The sequence below is a fragment of the Callorhinus ursinus genome, unplaced genomic scaffold, assembly GCF_003265705.2.
Source record: "Callorhinus ursinus isolate GAN/ISIS: 27379988/994484 unplaced genomic scaffold, GSC_fseal_2.0 scaffold23, whole genome shotgun sequence".
Lineage (NCBI taxonomy): Eukaryota > Metazoa > Chordata > Mammalia > Carnivora > Otariidae > Callorhinus > Callorhinus ursinus.
The window spans coordinates 1182226-1200840 of NW_027397085.1; the positions used below are offsets into that span (position 1 = coordinate 1182226).

General features: G+C 40.3%; 1 protein-coding gene across 1 annotated transcript in view; it reads left to right on the plus strand.

The window, feature by feature from the left end:
* LOC141374854 (uncharacterized) overlaps positions 1-18615 on the plus strand; it is a 130624-nt gene that overhangs the window by 69139 nt on the left and 42870 nt on the right. The window lies entirely within an intron of this gene.

An 18615-nucleotide genomic window follows, 5' to 3' on the forward strand; every position in this document is an offset into this window, starting at 1 on the left:
GAGTTGGAAAAAAAGTTTGTCTAAGAAATGACAAATGTATATTATAGCCAAGTACCAATCTCAGTTTACAAATTACTCTTACGCAAATTATACTTTGACAACATCCTATGTTTAGAGATTGCATGATTATAAATATGAAATTTAAAAATTATAAAATATATTTTATGGTGTGTAACATTTTTTAAAAAGTATCCTGAGGAAGGCAGTATATTTATCATTTATAAAACAAGGCGAAGGAATTGAATTTAGAATTCTTGTAGGGTTCGTTGAACAAACAGAACTTTCCTATAGATCTAGAAGTTGGCATTGGTCTTCCTGCCCACGGTAAAGCCTCGAATAGGGACAAGGCAGACAGTTTGAAAAATAGAAGGAGTTTCTCCTCTTTGCTGAGAAGGAGGCACAAAGTGATTGGACCAGATTGAATTTAGGCCTTCTATTTGAAGAAGCCCTTGTACAGGTATTTCTCTGCCTCTGACACTTTCTGTTGTGGGATAACTCTGCCAGAGGGTTGCTCAGGAGAATACTTTTTTTTAATGCAGAGGGGGCTGCTCTATAAACATGACGAGTATGGCATGGAAAGCATGATGTTCTTCAGTTGAATCCTGAGTCTCGGCTGCAGATGAGGCACGTGAGGTCAATGGCCTGCCTGCACATGGGAGCAGTAGTGAAGGGAAATCTGGGTCAGTACCATTTGGGGGCAAAACTGCCTCCTCATCAGCACGGCGGCCTTGCCCTGCCTACGTTTTTCTCCTGCCTCATCCTTCCAGGCAGTCCAACTCAAAAGTTGATTACGCCCCTGTGTGGAAAGGACAGGTTTCTCCTCTGCTCACTTTGCTAAGGTGGCATAAATTTCTGCTAGGAATCAGCCCTTCCAAAGAGCAGGGAACCTCTGTACCAAATGCTCCTGTGACTGCAAACCAAGTGGGTGACTTCAGAGTCTAATCCACCGCAATGATTTCGGCACCAGTCAAAGTGTTTAGAACTGGATGGGACTTGAAATATTTAACTTATTTATTTATTTGAGAGAGAGAGAGAGAGAGCATGAGCGAGTAGGGGGAAGAGCAGAGGGAGAGGGATAAGGAGACTCTGCTGAGCTTGCCCCAGGACCCTGAGATTATGACCTGAGTGGAAATCAAGAGTCAGATGCCCAACCTACTTAGCCACCCAGGCGCCCCTGGAAGGGACTTTAAAGACTTAAAAAATCCAGGGCGCCTGGGTGGCTCAGTTGGTTAAGCGACTGCCTTCGGCTCAGGTCATGATCCTGGAGTCCCGGGATCGAGTCCCACGTCGGGCTCCCTGCTCAGCGGGGAGTCTGCTTCTCCCTCTGACCCAACCCCCTCTCAGCTTTCTCTCTCTCATTCTCTCTCTCAAATAAATAAATAAAATCTTTAAAAAAAAAACCTTTAAAAAATCCAATTGTATCATTTTACACATGAAGAACTGAAACTGTGTGAGAGCCACAGAGCTAATGAGTGCCAGAGAAATGGGACGATAACCCGAGCGTCTTGAGCAGGATCCTTGTAAAAGGAAGAGGGTGTCGTTATTCAGAAGATCTGTGAGTGCTGTCTCCAGGCCAGTGCTCATTCCTACGTGTAGTTACTAAGTGATGTTGGTAAGAAACATAATTTTAGAAGGGGTGATTTGGGGCTTCGTATTTAAAGAAATGAATTGTCATGAGTCTGTCATGTGTAAACGAGTGCCAAACAATTATCTTAACACTGTTTTATAAAACAATCATAAGCCCCACAGCTTTTCCTTATTGGGATGTGTCCTTAACTGAACTTATGGAGATTAATACTGCATCTTCTATCCCTCTGAGTGTCTCACGCACACAGAGAGAGAGCTAAAGTTGAAATCCTGAATTCTCTGGCCCATATTTAGAGATGACTCCTTTTCTAGTAGATATTCTTCATCTGAACTTTAACACTAGACAGCTGGGCATTCATTTAATGGGAAGACTTAATTTTTGTCCCTTCCAGGCATCCTGCCCAACTTGCAAAGTAGAAATCCTTGCAACTTTTTCTTTTACTTGTCCTGATATGTCTTGGGTAGTCATGTAAATTTACACAAGGCAAAGAATGTTCAGGAAGCACAAACAGACAAAAACACTTCATTATTAGCATCGTGGAAGCAAATTGCATTGCTTTGGTCCTGCTCTCTGTAAATACAGTAGTTCCCCCCTCTTATCCACAGTTTTGCTTTCTGTGGTTTCAGTTACCCTCCATTGAATATGGTTTGGAGGGGCGCCTGGGAGGCTCAGTCGATGAAGCTATGCCTTCGGCTCAGGTCATGGTCCCAGGGTCCTGGGATCCAGCCCCGCATCGGGCTCCCTGCTCAGCGGGAGGCCTGCTTCTTCCTCTCCCCCTCCCCCTGCTTGTGTTCCCTCTCTCACTGTGTCTCTGTCAAATAAATAAATAAAATCTTTAAAAAAAAATGTGGTTTGGAAGCAGATTACACTCCTGACGGATCGTCAGGAGGTCAGTCGTGGACTGACGCTACATCATAACGCCTACGTCATCACCTTGCCCTCGTCTTGTCACGGAGGCATTTTACCATCTCTTATCATCAAAAGAAGGGTGAGTGCAGTAAGATATTTTGAGAGAAAGAGACAGAGACCACATTCACATAATGTTTATTATAGTATATTGTTTATAGTTGTTCTATTTTATTATTATTGTCATTAATCTCTTACTTAGGTATATAGATATAGGGAAAAATGTAGTATATAGAGGGTTTGGTACTATCTGCAATTTCAGCCATCCACTGAGGGTCTTGGAACATATCCCTGTGGATAATGGGGGCCTCTGGTACAAAGAAGAACAGAATGCAGTTACTGGCTCTATGAAAGTTTTTTTTTTTAAAAAAGGTTTTATTTATTTATTTATTTTAAGTAATCTCTACACCCAATGTGGGGCTTGAACTCACAACCTGGAGATCAAGCGTTGCACACTCTATTGACTGAGCCAGCCAGGCACCCCTCTATGAAATTTTTAAAGCAGGTGAATTTTTACAAAATTGTATACCTACTATGTGCCTTTTTTGGCTTGTTTTTTTTTTTTTTTTTTGAAATATGTTCTTTCATTCAAGAAAATGCTTTATTCTCCTTCTGGTTGTTATCTGTCATAAAAACTTACTTTTGGGAAAGGATGTGATGTTATTTAGATTTTAGTTTATGCATTTATTTACCCAGTAAATATTTTTTGAGCAATTGGTATGTCCTAGGTTCTAGGATACAATACGGAGAAAAGTTAGACAAATCTATGCCTTTATGGCTAAGGCTAGTGAGCGGCACAACATAATAACACAAACGTAGGATAACTTGATGAGTACTGTGAAGGAGGTGTACAAAGTGCTAGGAGATGGGGGGATTCGACCTGGTCATAAAAGCCAAGGAAAGAAACTTCCCTATAAAATGGTGCTTGAGCAGAAATGTGAAGGAGTTGGAGCTATCAAGGAAGAAAAAGTGACTCAAGTCAAGAAAAGAGTATATGCCAAGGCTTTGTAATAATGGAGGGTTAAGGGGTATAATATGTATCAACATTCTTGCTTTTGCTATAATATGTTGAATAGGGTGGACTGGGGTTAGAAGAGATACAGATAGACTGTAAAATAGACAAAGCCTTGCTAAAGAAGGTGGAGAAGATGGAGGAAAACAGATAATTTTGCCAGGATTGAGGGGTGGTGTGGGCATGGAGGTGAGGGAGAAGAAGAAAGTATCATGGATGACTTCTGGCTTTCAGGCTTGTTCAACTGGATGACTAGTTCATTGAGATCGGCGCCATGGAAGGAAACTAGGTTAGGACTATTGGTGGATGTGGGGAGTGGTGCAAGCATGACTTCATTAAGCTTGGACACCTTTGAGAATCCCAAGAGGACGAGGTAAGCTGTCAGTCGTATAATCAAGTCTGATGCCTGAGGAGACAGAGGCTTGGACTAGAGATATAAACATGTGAATCATCTCTGTGTGGATAGTAATAAAGATATTGGGTAGACAGGGGAGCACCTGGAAAGAGAATATTTTAGAGTGGATTTGAGTAAATGCTTTGCTTTCCTCTGGGGATGGATCTTTTCAGTCTTGTCTAAGTATAGAATGAATGGCTTTGATTCTCTATCAAAGTCTTTCAGGTTTTAGAGCAAGTAGACAAACTGATGAAATGGGCAGAAATGTCCCTAAAATTATGCCACACAGGTGGACCTTGCTGGGCTTGTTGAAAAGTTTTTGTTGTTATTGTTAATTTTATTTGGGCTTGTTGAAAAGTTAACCAAAAGACATGAAAGATATTTTTTAAATCTTTAGGGATAATAAACTTTTAGCTATCTACTTGATGGGCAGATGGTGCCTATGGAGATAAGTTTGGGTAAAGTGCATGGTCTGCAGAGCAAATTAAATTCTGGGTTGGCAAACAAACTGATTAGAATGATCAAAGATGGAAAAAAATGATCAAAGATGTCCTTTCAATCTAAAAGTAGCTTGAAGGTGTTTTGTGTGTGTGTGAAGAATGAATTAGCCTAAAACCAGAATTAACTTAAAACATCTCTACTGGTTTTTACTGAGTTGAAAGTGTTTGTTTCGTTCTTTGTGTTCACATTCCTTCAAAATGTAACATTTAATAGCTGTCACAGGTAGGAGAGTTGTGCTTCTTCCTTAGGTTCTTGTTCTTGCCCTATCTGCCAGTAAGTGGGGTTTAATATTGCTTCCCTGGTTCCTTACTTCTGCCTTCGGAAATTATCCTCTCAGACAACAACAAACATTTATTGATTATTTACTATTATTTACTAGGCATTGTTCTGGATGTTCTCATCTTTATCATCTTATTTAAGAACAGACATACTTGTTAGGCATCTACTTCAGTACTGGCACTGTGAAGAATACAAGTAAGTAGGATCAAGAGTTTTATCCTCATGGTACATATGCTCTGGCTGGAATAAAGAGACAAGAAACCAGGAAACAGTTAGGACATGCTTTAGTGCTGTACAGGCTAGAATAATCTCAACAGTCTGCCTAGGAGGTAGGAGCCCAGTTGGGTTTTGAAAGAGGAAGGAGATTTCAAGAAGCAGAATGGAGGTGGGGACATCCCCAGTGGAGGAACAGTTGGAGAGGATGCCAAACTTAGTAAAGCTCAGGAAGAAGGTAAGCCCAACTGCTAGCTGGAGATACCCCAACAGAGCACCTTCCTTAAAGACCTTGGAGCCAGGGGTGCCTGGGTGGCTCAGTCAGTTAAGCGGCTCCCTTCGGCTCAAGTCATGATCCAAGGGTCCGGGGGTGAGCCCCGCATTGGGCTCCCTGCTCAGTGGGGAGTCTGCTTCTCTCTCTCTGCCTCTCTCCCCACCTCCGCCCCCCACCCCCGCCAGCTTGTGCTCTCTCTCACTCTTTCTCTCTCAAATAAATAAATAAAATCTTAAAAAAAAAAAAAGACCTTGGAGTTAAAGCTGATATTTAATGCTTAGAACTTTTTTAGTCAGCTAGGTAGCAAAAACTCATTAAAACTTTACTTTTAATATAAAAGTAATAGAGTATTTTTATAGAATATTTGGGAAAATACAACCATGTATAAGAAAGAAAATTTAAAGTACCCCTAATCCCACTATTATTATTATTATTATTATTATTATTAACATTTTGGTGTATATGCTTCAGGAAAATCTTGTATGCATGCAGATGGACAGAATAACATGAACAGAATCAACCAACAGCTCCCTGAAAATAGCGTTTTTCATGGTACTATTATATTGTTATATCTATTTGATGGAATACTGTAAATAAAAAGACTGATTTAGAAATTTGCTTTCATTGTTTTATTTCTTAATTGCTATGCTTCAGAATCTATTTGTGTTTTATGCCCCTCCCCCCCAGTATTGTAGAGCAAGTCTTGTGTTAAAAGCCCAGTGTGACAGTGTCATGATGTAGTACTGTCTTACTGGTTTTTTAATAAATCCTTTTGTATAAAAAAAAAAAAAGACTGATTTACAATTATGCAGTACATGCACACAATAAAATACTATGAGACGTTTAAGAGGGGTGAAAGATAGATGTGGATAATCTATATGTAACTTTCATAGAAGGAGTCCCATCATATGTTATTAGGTGGGAAAAAAGCATGTTACAAAACATTTTGAGGAATAATGTATTTACTGGCATTATTTTAATTTTAATTTTTTAATTTTTTTTAAAGATTTTATTTATTTATTTGAGAGAGAGAGAATGAGAGATAGAGAGCACGAGAGGGAAGAGGGTCGGAGGGAGAAGCAGACCCCCCGCTGAGCAGGGAGCCCGATGCGGGACTCGATCCCGGGACTCCAGGATCATGACCTGAGCCAAAGGCAGTCGCTTAACCAACTGAGCCACCCAGGCGCCCTAATTTTTAAAAAACATATCAGAAAAAACAATAAATGGGGCACCTGGGTGGCTCAGTCAGTTACGTGTCCGACTCTTGATTTCAGCTCAGGTCATGATCCCAGGGTCCTGGGATGGAGCCACACCGGGCTCCCTGCTCAGTGGGGCGTCTGCTTCTCCCTCTGGCTCTGTCCCTCCCCCCACTCATGTTCTCTCTGTCTCTCTCTGTATCTCAAATAAATAAATAAAATCTTTAAAAAAAAGATAAACCAATAAAGATACTGGTTTTGGGTTGGACATTTTTCCATTTTTAAATATTTTTCTTTTTTTTTAAAGATTTTATTTATTTATTTGACAGAACGAGAGAGCAGGAGAGCACTAGCTGTGGAAGGGGCAGAGGGAGAGGGAGAAGAAGACCCCCTGTCGAACAGGGAGCCCGATGTGGGGCTCGATCCCAGGACCCTGGGATCATGACCTGAGCCGAAAGCGGTCACTTAACCAACTGAGCCACCCAGGCACCCCCTTTTTAAATATTTTTCAAAAACATAGTTTTTATTGGCTATATAATATCATCATATGAGTATGCAACGGTTTATTGAGCTATTCCTTTGTTGTTCCAATTTTTCATCATTATAAAATCCCACACATACACATACACACACCATTAAAGTATGGATTCCTAGAACTATTGAGTCAAGGGAAATAAACATGTTTGAAATTCTTGCCAAATTGCTTTTTAGAGAAGCTGTCATGATTTTTCATTTCCACCAACAGTGTACAAAGATATAGTCTTCATTGTACTTAAAATACTTTAAAATACCTTCTTAAAATTAATAGGAGCAAAAGTATTTCATTGTCATTTGTATTACCAGTAACATTCAGGATTTTTTATGTTTATCAGCCACTTACATTTGTATTTGAACAATTTACTTTTTTTTAATTAAGATTTTATTTATTTGAGAGGGAGAGAGAGAGAGAGAGAGAGGGAGGGCATGAGCAGGGGGGGGAGAAGAGGGAGGACAAGCAGACTCCCTGCTGAGCGGGGAGCCTGCCGTGGGACTGGATCCCAGGACCCTGAGATCATGACCTGAGCTGAAGGCAGACGCTTAACTGACTGGGCCACCAAGGTGCCCCTAATTTACTTCTTTTTTTTTTGAATAGTTCTTATCTTTTACCTATTCTTCTATTGTTATAGTTATCAAAAAATTAATAGACTTTTTTTAGAGCAGTTTTACATTTATAGAAAAATTGAGCAAAAAATACAGAAATTTCCTATATACCATCTCTATCTACTCTCCCCTCAGTTGTGTTAACATGGTATATTTGTTATAATTGAGCCAATATTGATATATTTTTTTTAAAAGATTTTATTTATTTATTTGACAGAGAGAGAGAGAGCGAGAGAGGGACCACAAGCAGGGGGAGTGGGAGAGGGAGAAGCAGGCTTCCCGCTGAGCAGGGAGCCCGGTGCGGGGCTCGATCCCAGGACCCTGGGATCATGACCTGAGCCGAAGGCAGTAGCTTAACCAACTGAGCCACCCAGGCGCCCCTTGATATATTATTATTAACTAAAGTCTATAGTGGGTTTACTCTTTGTGTTATATATTCTATGGGTTTCAACAAATGTATGACATGTGTCCACCGTTACTGTATCATACAAAATAGTTTTACTACCTTAAAAAATCTGTGTTCATCTATTCATCCCTCCCTCTCCCATAGTCTCTGGCAACCACTGATCTTTTTATTGTCACAATAGTTTTCTCTTTTCCATGATGTCACATAGTTGGACATCATGGAAATCATACAGCATGTAGTCATTTCAGACTGGCTTCTTTGACTTAGTAATATGCATTTATGCTTCTTCCGTGTCATTTCATGGTTTGAGATCTCTTTTCTTTTTCGAGCTAAATAATATTCAGTCAATTGAATGGATATTCCATGGTTTATTTATTCACCTATTGACGAACATCTTGGTTGTTTCCAAGTTTTGGCAATTATGAATGAACTTGCTATAAACATTCATGTGTGAGTGTTTGTGTGGGCATAATTTTCAGCTAATTTGGGTAAATACCAAGGAGTGTCACTGCTGGATCATATGGTTAAGAGTATGCTTAGTTTTCTTAGAAACTGCCAAACGGTCTTCCAAAGTAGCTGTGCCATTTTGCGTTCCCATCAGCAATGAATGAGAATTGTTGTTTACAGTATTTTTAAAAACCTATTAATAGTGATAACAATAAAAAAATCTATGCATAAACAATTTGTCAATGAAGGAGAGCCATTCTTTTGCTTCCCTCCCCACCTGCTTATTGACTACATTTTAATACTCTTTTTCAGTAGATAGTTTTACTTCCCTGTAGTTAAATTCCTCCAGAATTCTATTTTTGATGTTGGATACTTTGAATTTTTATTGTAATAGTGATTAGGAATTATTTTCTAAGTTTTAATAAATTCGTATAACTGTACTCAACAATGCTATATAGAACACATATCAACATTTTGCTATTTTGTTACACAACAGTAAAATCTTTCACCAGTCAGGGCGCCTGGGTGGCTCAGTCAGTTAAGCGACTGCCTTCGGCTCAGGTCATGATCCTGGAGTCCCGGGATCGAGTCCTGCATCAGGCTCCCTGCTCAGCAGGGAATCTGCTTCTCCCTCTGACCCTCCCCCCTCTCATGTGCGCTCTCTCTCTCACTCTCTCTCTCAAATAAATAAAATCTTTAAAAAAAAAGACTCTATCTCCCTTTCACTCTGCCCCTCCTCCCTCAAATAAATAAATAAAATCTTTTAAAAAAAATCTTTCACCAGTCAGTTTTGTAATAGGCACAATTAATACGTGTAAGACAACCATGAAGATTGAGTGTGCTCAGCTGAGTTATATTTAGGTTCATAAAAAATATTTTGTTAATGTAATTTTCAGATTTCTTATCTAAACATTCAGAAGAATAGAATGAGACCTTATTATTATCAGTGCAGGGCTCATCTGTTCCCTCCTTGCCCCTGTACCTACGAACTCCCAGGACTGTCCTGCAGAAATGAATTCACTGAATCATTGACTTCTGAGCCAGAAGGGCTCTCAAGGTATTTTTTAGTTCAGTGATAAGTCTGACCCATTTTAAGTTAGTTGCTTGCCCTAATCTTCCACAGTTCCAGGTATTCTAGTCCTACTGAAGCAGAAAGTTTCACAAGTCTTTCCTTCTTTTTTTTTTTTTAAGATTTATTTATTTATTTGAGAGATAGAGATCGGGGGAGGGGCAGAGGGAGAGGAAGAGAGAGACTTTCAAGCAGACTCCCTGCTCAGCATGGAGCCTGATGCAGGGCTTGATCTCATGACCCTGAGATCGTGATCTGAGCTGAACTCAAGGAGTCGGACGCTCAACCAACTGAGCCATGCAGCTGCCCCAAGTTTTTCCTTCTTCAATATGTTCTTCCTTAGGTCATACCAGTCTTCTTACCTGCAGTTAAAAAAATCATTTCTTGGGCACCTGGGTGGCTCATGTGGTTAAGCGTCTGCCTTCAGCTCAGGTCATGATCCCGGGGTCCTGGGATCGAGCCTGCTTCTCCCTCTGCCTGCTGCTCCTTCTGCTTGTGCTCTCTCTCTGTCAAATAAATAAATAAAATCTTTTAAAAAAATCATTTCTTTGTGTTTTTTTGTTTCAAAAACATCTGTGATCATTTCTCTTGAAAGTTGCTAAGAGAGTAAAGCTTACATGTTCTCACCATAACAACGAAAAAATGGTAATTATGTCAAGTGGAGGTTGTGTTAACCTTATTATGGTGAGCGTTTTGTAGCATCAAATGATCACATTGTAAACCAAGGTTACATGTCAATTATATCTCAATAAATCATTAATACATGAAGACAGTTTCCCTCCACCTCCCACCCCGGCTTTTGTGTTTATTCCTAAATATGCCTTTCTTTTTATTTCTGGCATTTTCTCTTGTTCTTAAACATACATACAACAGAAGGAATAATTCATTTTTACCTGGGGCTGCTGAATAAGTTTTTATTTAGGAGGTGACTTTTAGGATTTGAAGGATTCTAGGAGGAAGAAAAGGTTGCAAAGAGGAAATTTCAACTAGGGTGAGCAAAGGATGTGAGCGTGACAGAACATGTCATGTTTGGGAAGTCTCGGGGTCTCCTTTTGTGGCTAAAACATGGTGTATTTATAAGATGTGGGGAAAGTTGTAGGGGAACCAGACAGTGAAAGGCCCTGGGCTACCCTGGGGAACTGGATTTTCAGCTGTGGGCCAAGATTGGTACACAGTTCTGTTTAAAAAGTGAATTCTGGAGGCATACACCACGTGGGGAGGCATTTTGGAGTGGGAGAGCGTGGAGGCAGGGAAACAAGTTAGAAACCCATTTCTGTTATCCAAGTGGAAGTGGCTAATGGCTTGAAATGAAGCAGTTGCTTTGGGATTGAGAAAAGAGACCAATTTTGGAGGATGAAATGACAGGTGATAATGACTAAATAATGGTTTCCAGAATTCTGGGATGGTCAAGTGGTTGGTTATGTGCCCGTTATTTCATGCTCAGGTTTGCTCTCGCTCTTCGCCTGCTCTGCATTGCAGGGAGCTGACCACTGTACACTGCAGTCCCCAGATCCCCTGCCTACTGGCTTCTGGTTGGGCATGGCCAAATGGGAGATGGGAAAAGGAGAGAAGCTAAGATATTTCTCCCCTCTCTCCCTGCCCCATGGCATCAGCAGCAGTAGCTGAGTCTCCTTGCTTAAAACCTCCCAGTGGCTTTCCATTGCACCTAGAGTAAAAGCTACACTCCTTACCTAGGTATATAAGCCTCTGCCTGCACCTGCTTATCATTCCCTCCTCCTTTACCCTCTCCAGCCACACTGGTCTCTTGCTGTCCCACAAACTCACCAAATTAATTTCTGCCTCAGAGCCTTTGGATGCACTGTTCCTACTGCTGGGAATGCTCTTTCTCCAGCTTTCCGTGTTGTCTTCATGGAGGTCTCTGTTCTTGTGCCACCTCTTCAGAGATGCCACCACCACTGATCTCCTTATTCTGGTTTGTGTTCTTCATCACATGTATTAATCTATGAAATTATATTCCTGATATCCTTCTACTTGTTTAAGTTCGAGGGCGGAAAATTTTGCCTCGTTCCCTTTTCTATTCTCAGCACCTACTGTAGGGTCTGGCATATATTAAGGACTGTGTAAATATTTGCTGATGAATAAATAAATATTTTACCTCTACAAATCATTATAGAGCAGAGGAGCTTTTTTGGTATGTTTTATTATTATTGTACTTATTTATGTTACTATTTTACTTACATGCTGTCTCTTCCTGAAATGCCCTTTACTGTTCACTAATCATCTTTCAGAACGGTTGGAATCCTTTCCTCTTTGAAACTTTCCCTCCCTACTTCACACAGAGAATGGACTTCTCCTTCCTTTGGGTTCCACTGTACCCCAGCAAGATTCATATTTTATTGCACATACTTAATATTTGTCTCCTTTTCCTAGATACTAATCTCTTACAGGAAGTAGGAATCATGAATTTTTTACCTCTTAAGCTTCAAGACCTAGAATAGTGCCTGACACACAGTTGCACTGGGAAAACATTTGTGGAATGAATGAATAAATGGCAGATACAGGAGACTTGCCAGTTTCATGTTTCTATTGGTTTCCCTATACTAGGGACCACTGGGAAGGGAAAATGGTTCCATGTCTGTGAAATGGGGTTGATAGTAACCTCAAAGCATCTGTGGAGAAGAATGAGATAATGGAAGGAGAGCACTTAGGGAATTCACATATAATACAGACAAAACTCGTCATCCCTATATTATGGAGAAAGTGTTTCTTCCACTGATAAGGATGCATCCAGATGTGAATATGAGTTTTACCTGAGACTTGTCTACAAGGACTCTAGAATGTTCAGGATGATTTGGGAAGAAAGTATCCTGATGGAAGTAGTGCTAAGACAGACTTAACAGAAAAAGAGGAAAGGGTCCTTAGCAGCAGGTAGTTGGCTTTTTTGGAGGTTTGGTTAATCCTGGGAGGAAGGCCTCATACTACAGTTTCTAGGGGTGAATCTACAAAGCCCATAGGTGGGAGAAGCTACATGCTCAGGGAGGTTCTGTCCACAGCTAGACTTAGGTGCTGGTCCAAGATGTGCAGAGTCACGTACTTGTATCTGCTCTTCCCCGTGTGAACCCAAGTCCCCAACCCAGCACCTCGAAGGACTGATCATCACCTGAGCACTGAGGTGTAGCGTCCTGAGAGAGGCCCTCTTGCTCTGGTGCTTTTAACCTCTCAGCTCCTGCTACCTGTAGCTTAGGTGAAAATGTGTGGCCCACTCTTTCTGCCAACCACCTTTATCCTTTGTTATTCTGCTGTGCCATTTGGAAGCTGAGAGGCTGTTTTGTCTCCAGTTTTATTTTGCACTGAGTATCACCAAGTACTTAATTTACTATTAAGCAAAGACCAGAAGGGAGAAACAGATTTTAAAACATTTAAAAGTATTTAAGTGCCAAAGGGCTTTTTCTAAGGATAAAACTAATAACAGAAAGTTGGTTTTCATCCAAGAGTTCGTAGAAGACAAAAACAATTCATTAGGACACATCTTGATTGAACCTGGGGGGCATGGTTGTAGGGACATTGGGTTGAAAGGGGGGGGGCTCTGTGTAGAATTGACTTGGTCTCAGAATTTAAAATGAAGTCGTGTGCTGAGGTACCTTTCCCCATTGTGTCAACCCCACCACCCTTTCATGAAGGGGGTCTTAACCATAATTTCAGGCACATTTTTAGTTTAAACATCTTTTAAAAAATCCCAGCTCTATTAAAGCCATTATGGGTATTTTTGCTGATGCACACAGCCAACTTTTAAAAAAAACAACCCAGGGACTCCTTGGTGGCTCAGTCAGTTAGGTGTCTGACTCTTGATTTCGGCTCAGATCATGATCTCAGCATCTTTTTTTTTTTTTTTAAGATTTTATTTATTTATTTGACAGAGAGAGACACAGCGAGAGAGGGAACACAAGCAGGGGGAGTGGGAGAGGGAGAAGCAGGCTTCCCGCCGAGCCCAGGGCCCGATGCAGGGCTCGATGCAGGGCTCGATCCCAGGACCCTGGGATCATGACCTGAGCTGAAGGCAGATGCTTAACGACTGAGCCACCCAGGCGCCCCGATGATCTCAGGATCTTGAGATCGAGCCCTGTGTAGGGCTCCACACTCAGTGGGGAGTCTGCTTGAGCTTTCTCTCCTGCTCCCTCTGCCCCTCCCCCAGCTCATTCTCACCCGCTCTCTCTTTCTCTCAAATAAATGAATCTTAAAAAAAAAACCCAAACAAACCCAAGTAGGACCTAAAAAAGTTAAAAAGAATTAATTACCTGCTTTCCCCAATTCCCTACCTTTTAAAAGCTAAGTATTCTAAGAATATGTATATGAGTAGGTAGCATATAAAGATTAGTTGCTCTTTTCTGTACTCTCATATTTCTATGTTCCTTCCTTCTTTTTTTTTTAAATAGCAGATTGCATTTAATTGCATGTTTCCACATCCATCTCCCTCATTAAACTTGAGCTCATCTGGGACAGGACCAAGTTTCACCCATCTTAGATTCCTCACTGCCTATTTAAGTGTGCCTCGTTTAGAGTTGTTTTTCAAAAACTATTTGTTGAATGAATGAAACATCATTTTTAGCTCTAGGCCTTTGTTTTGCTCCTGGCCTATTTAGATAATTTTTAATTCATAACAAGCACTGGTTCTTAATAAGATCAAAAGATGCTCAAGCTCATTTTTATTATTTTTTAAAATTATTTTTATTTATTTATTTTTTTTAGAGAGGGAGAAAGAGAGAGAGAGGTAGTGGATAGGGGCAGAGGGAGAGAGAAAGACTCTTAAGCAGGCTCCACACCCAGCGCAGAGCCCGATATGAGGCTTGATCTCACAACCCTGAGATCATGATCTGAGTTGAAATCAAGAGTTGGGCACTTAACTGACTGAGCCACTCAGGCACGCTGCTCAGGCTCATTTTTAATGAAAGAAGTACAAATTAAAACTCTACTGAGGTACCACTTTGTCATCTGTCATATCTTTGTGTGTGTCATACACACAGTATCAACACTTTGCTAGTTGTATACACTAATGGTATTTTTAGGGAAGGCGTTTGGCCATATCTATCAAAATTCCAAATGAACATACTCTCTGACCCAGGAATTCCACTTCTAGGAATTTGTTTGGCAGATACTCTTTCACAGGAGGCAATGATACTAATACGAACATTCACTGTGGCATTGCTTGCAATAGCAAAAGCCTGGAAATGAACTCAATGTCCAGAATAGAGGACTAGTTAAATAAATAATGGTATAGGCATACAACAGACAATCTAGTCCAGAGGAAAAAAGAGTGAGGCAGCTTGGGCGCCTGGGTGGCTCAGTTGGTTAGGCGACTGCCTTCGGCTCAGGTCATGATCCTGGAGTCCCGGGATCGAGTCCCGCATCGGGCCCCCTCCTCGGCGGGGAGTCTGCTTCTCCCTCTGATCCTCTTCCCTCTCGTGCTCTCTATCTCTCATTCTCTCTCTCTCAAATAAATAAAAAAATCTTTAAAAAAAAAGTTTAAAAAAAATTAAAAAAAAAAACAGTGAGGCAGCTCTGTATATATGATATGGGATGATTGCTAAGATCTATTGTTAAGTTAAAAAAACAAAATTCAAGATGGCGTGCACTTATGCTACCATATATTACATGGTGATAAGATACCCAGGTATGTTTGCATGTGTATGCATAGCTATCTCTGAATGGACTTATGAACCCTAGTGATATGGCTACTTCTGGTTTAGGGAACTGGGTGGATCGGTAACAGGGAGCGATGGTTTCTGTCACTCACAGCATAAGAAGTCCTATTTGCCCCCCCCCTTTTTTTTAACACTTCACCATTTTTCCATCACTGTTAGGATTAAGGCCCAAATCCCTCTCACGGCCTGCAAGGTTCTTCGTGACAGAATGCCTACCTACCTCCCCAGTCTCCCTCCTTGCTTGGTCTTCTTTCAGTTCTTCAAACACCATTTGCTTTCCCATCTTAGGGCCTTTGCAGATGCTCTTCCTTTGCTTGCAACCCTCCTCCCCTTCATCCTCCCCTGCCTGACTCCTAGCAGTCCTTAAGCCACCAACTTTGAGGCCACTTCATCAAAGTGACCTTTGCTCTCTCCCCAGACTAGTGTAGTCCCCTGACAGATGCTCCTATGGTATCCCAAACTCTTTCGGTACCAAACATGACAATGACAACTAACAAATTACTTGCTTGATATCTGTTTTCCTCACTAACCCACAAGTGGATGTGTATCGTGGTAACTTCTACACATGAACCTAGCACAGAGCAGGTGCTCATAAACGTTTGCGGAGGGGAGAACTGAAGGGTGGAAGGATGGGAGGAACGAAGGTAGCAGGGAGGGAGGGGCTAGGGAAGGTGGCCAGTTACGGGAGAGGGGAGGGAAGGAAGAAAGAAACTACCAAAACATTAAAGCCCATTGTAAAGAGCTATCCCCATGTGTGTTCTTCATTAGTAATTAGCTTGTGGGCCTAGTATTCTCAGATCTATTTGAAAATTATAGTGTTAACTCCGTGGCCTTAAAATTCATATTTTATAAAAATTAGTATTTGGGTTTATTGTTTAGTAAAAAAGAATTTATCACTGCCCGTAGATTTTTGTTTTACTTTAGCCTAGAAATCATGTTATTCTGAATATTTCTTCTTTTACCACTGAGGGGCAGTAGTAACCTTTTTTCACGCAAGAGGTTAAGCTTTCAATCTTTTTGAGGGGGAAAATGTTTCAATATATACATGTGAGGACTTTAGGCTATTTTAAATATTCCACATATTTTCAACACCGATGCTGCTATGTTTAAGTGTGAATCAGATGGTCTTTTGGTTGTATTTAGAATGAGATCAAGCCTCTTCCCCTGCCTCCAAGGCCCTAGATGAGCCCTAGCCACACCCGCCCTCTTAGGCCAAGGCCAGCCTCCTTGAACCCTTGTCATTTCTTATCTCTCCCCGGAGTGCTGTCCTCATTCAGGTCCCTGCAACTCAGAAGGGCTTTCCAGAACCCTTCATCGAAAGTAGCTTTTCCCAGGGAGCAGACAGGTTTTGTGAGGCCCAGAACTTATATAATTTGAGAAAAAGAATACAAAATTATGAATATAAAAATTCACATAAAAGCAAACATTTATTTAGAATAAGAAAATTAATCATCAAAGGACAAAATGAAAAAGCTGACACATACCCCAACCATCAGGAAAGCCAGAAAAAGAACATGTGTTTTTATTAATGAACTGCCTGACGTAATGAATGCTACGTCCTCTTTGATCACCTCTTCATATGACAATGATGGTGTGATATTATTTTCTATACAGCGAATACAAAGATAATTCAGTCTTCGGAATAGTATCCTGGATTAAAATGTGTTTTTATGATTGAGAGTTTTGAGAAGTTTCCTTGGTTTTACTACTCATTGTTGATAAAGTCATGCAATTTTTTAAGACTGTTGTCAAAATTTGGGAAATTTCAAATATTTTGTTTTGTGTTGGGGTGTATGGGGGTGTGTGTGTGCTCATGGGCCTCCAAACTAGTGGCTGCCCTTCCTTCAGGGGGCTCGGAAGTGGCCTGTGCCGATGAAAAGCTCCCTTAGTTTCACCGTCAGTGGCCTTCTATCTCCAGTCCCCTATTACTTGTCATCACCTCACTTGGTTTTCATTGTCCTCAGTACTTAAGACGATCCAGACTTACCTTTTTTTTTTTTTGAAGATTTATTTATTAGTGAGAGAGAGAGAGAGAGAGAGAGAGAATGCTCCTGCGCATGCAGGGCAGTGGGTGGGGGGAGGGAAGGGGGACAAAGGACAAGGGAGACAAGCGGACTCTGCGCTGAGCACAAAGCATGGCTCTATCCCAGGACCCTGAGATCATGACCTGAGTGGAAATCAAGAGCAGCCGCTTTAACTGACTGAGCCACCCGGGCGCCTCAATCCAAACTTACCTTAATTATGCATTTGCCTGTTTACAGACTGCCTTCTCCCACTTGCAGTGTAAGCTGGCGAGGAACAGAGCCCTGAACAGTTTTGTTCAGGCTGTGCTCCCAGAGCCTCTCACAGGCTTGGCCTAGGCAAGGTTCTCAGTCATTTGCTGAATGAATGAGTGAATGAATTAATGTGGGATTTAATATCAATCTCTGAAATTTGTTCTTAGAATTTATGAATGTTGATTTTTCATAAGAACCATTTTAATGAAACTTTAATTGCCCATCGAGTGCTATGAGCACTAATTGTGCTAATTGGATAATTTTCTGAAATGGCAGTTTTTACTTGAAATCATCACAATGTGTTCATTTCTTTGACTAGAGGTTTTGAAAGAGTGAAGCCACAGATAAGAGTTTAGAATTTATATGGACCTTAGATATTTGATAGAGCAGCTTTTCAAACTTTCTTGCTCCATAATTTAAAAACAAAACAATTGACACCCTCACACATTTAAAGTTATTAATTTTTAAAAATCATAAATTTGAATATTTGCAAAGGCTGTAATTTCTAACAGTGTAAATTGACACTTTAATTGTATTAATTAGAAGCAAAATACCAAATCAATTTGATTCCTGCTTTCATCCGTTTTAAAAATACATTAATGAGCTCTTCTTTAACAGCAGAAAATATAGTGTTCATTTTTCTCCCTGAAATCTGTGTTTTCATTCCACTCCTTCTGCTTCTTTCAATGTCAAATATTTTTTAAAAGGCTGAAAGTCTTCTATGGATAGACCCATCAAGCTTGTCTACAACAAAAATATGTATATACATTTAAATTTTTAAGGTTTTTTGATTATAGACTCAAAGTATTAAAAAATTTTTTGGGATTCAGTTATAAGTATTAGTAATATGCAGATTAAAAATATAAATACATGACGGTCAATTTTAATATGTAATTATGAAAAGTAAAATTTTATTTGAAATGCATTTCTTAATCAGATGGGTGGAACTAATTTTTCAATAAGTTTATGTATCCATGTTTGAATATTATTTATGGCTAGAATTACACAGAGTTTAGCATCGATTGTATGCCTATCTGTTGTTTTGTAGTTATAAGTTCTGAGAAACCTTATTCACATAAATAAGGAGATGGGGAAGAATTTTTGTTAGAGCACTATCACTCAGTTCTCTGAACTCCTTGTAAGTTTTACATTGTAAGCTTTATGATAACATTATCATCAAGAATTGTTATTAATGCACTCTCAGCTAACATGTCCTGCTTTTAAATTGATAGCAAAGAACGAGGAACAGCCTGA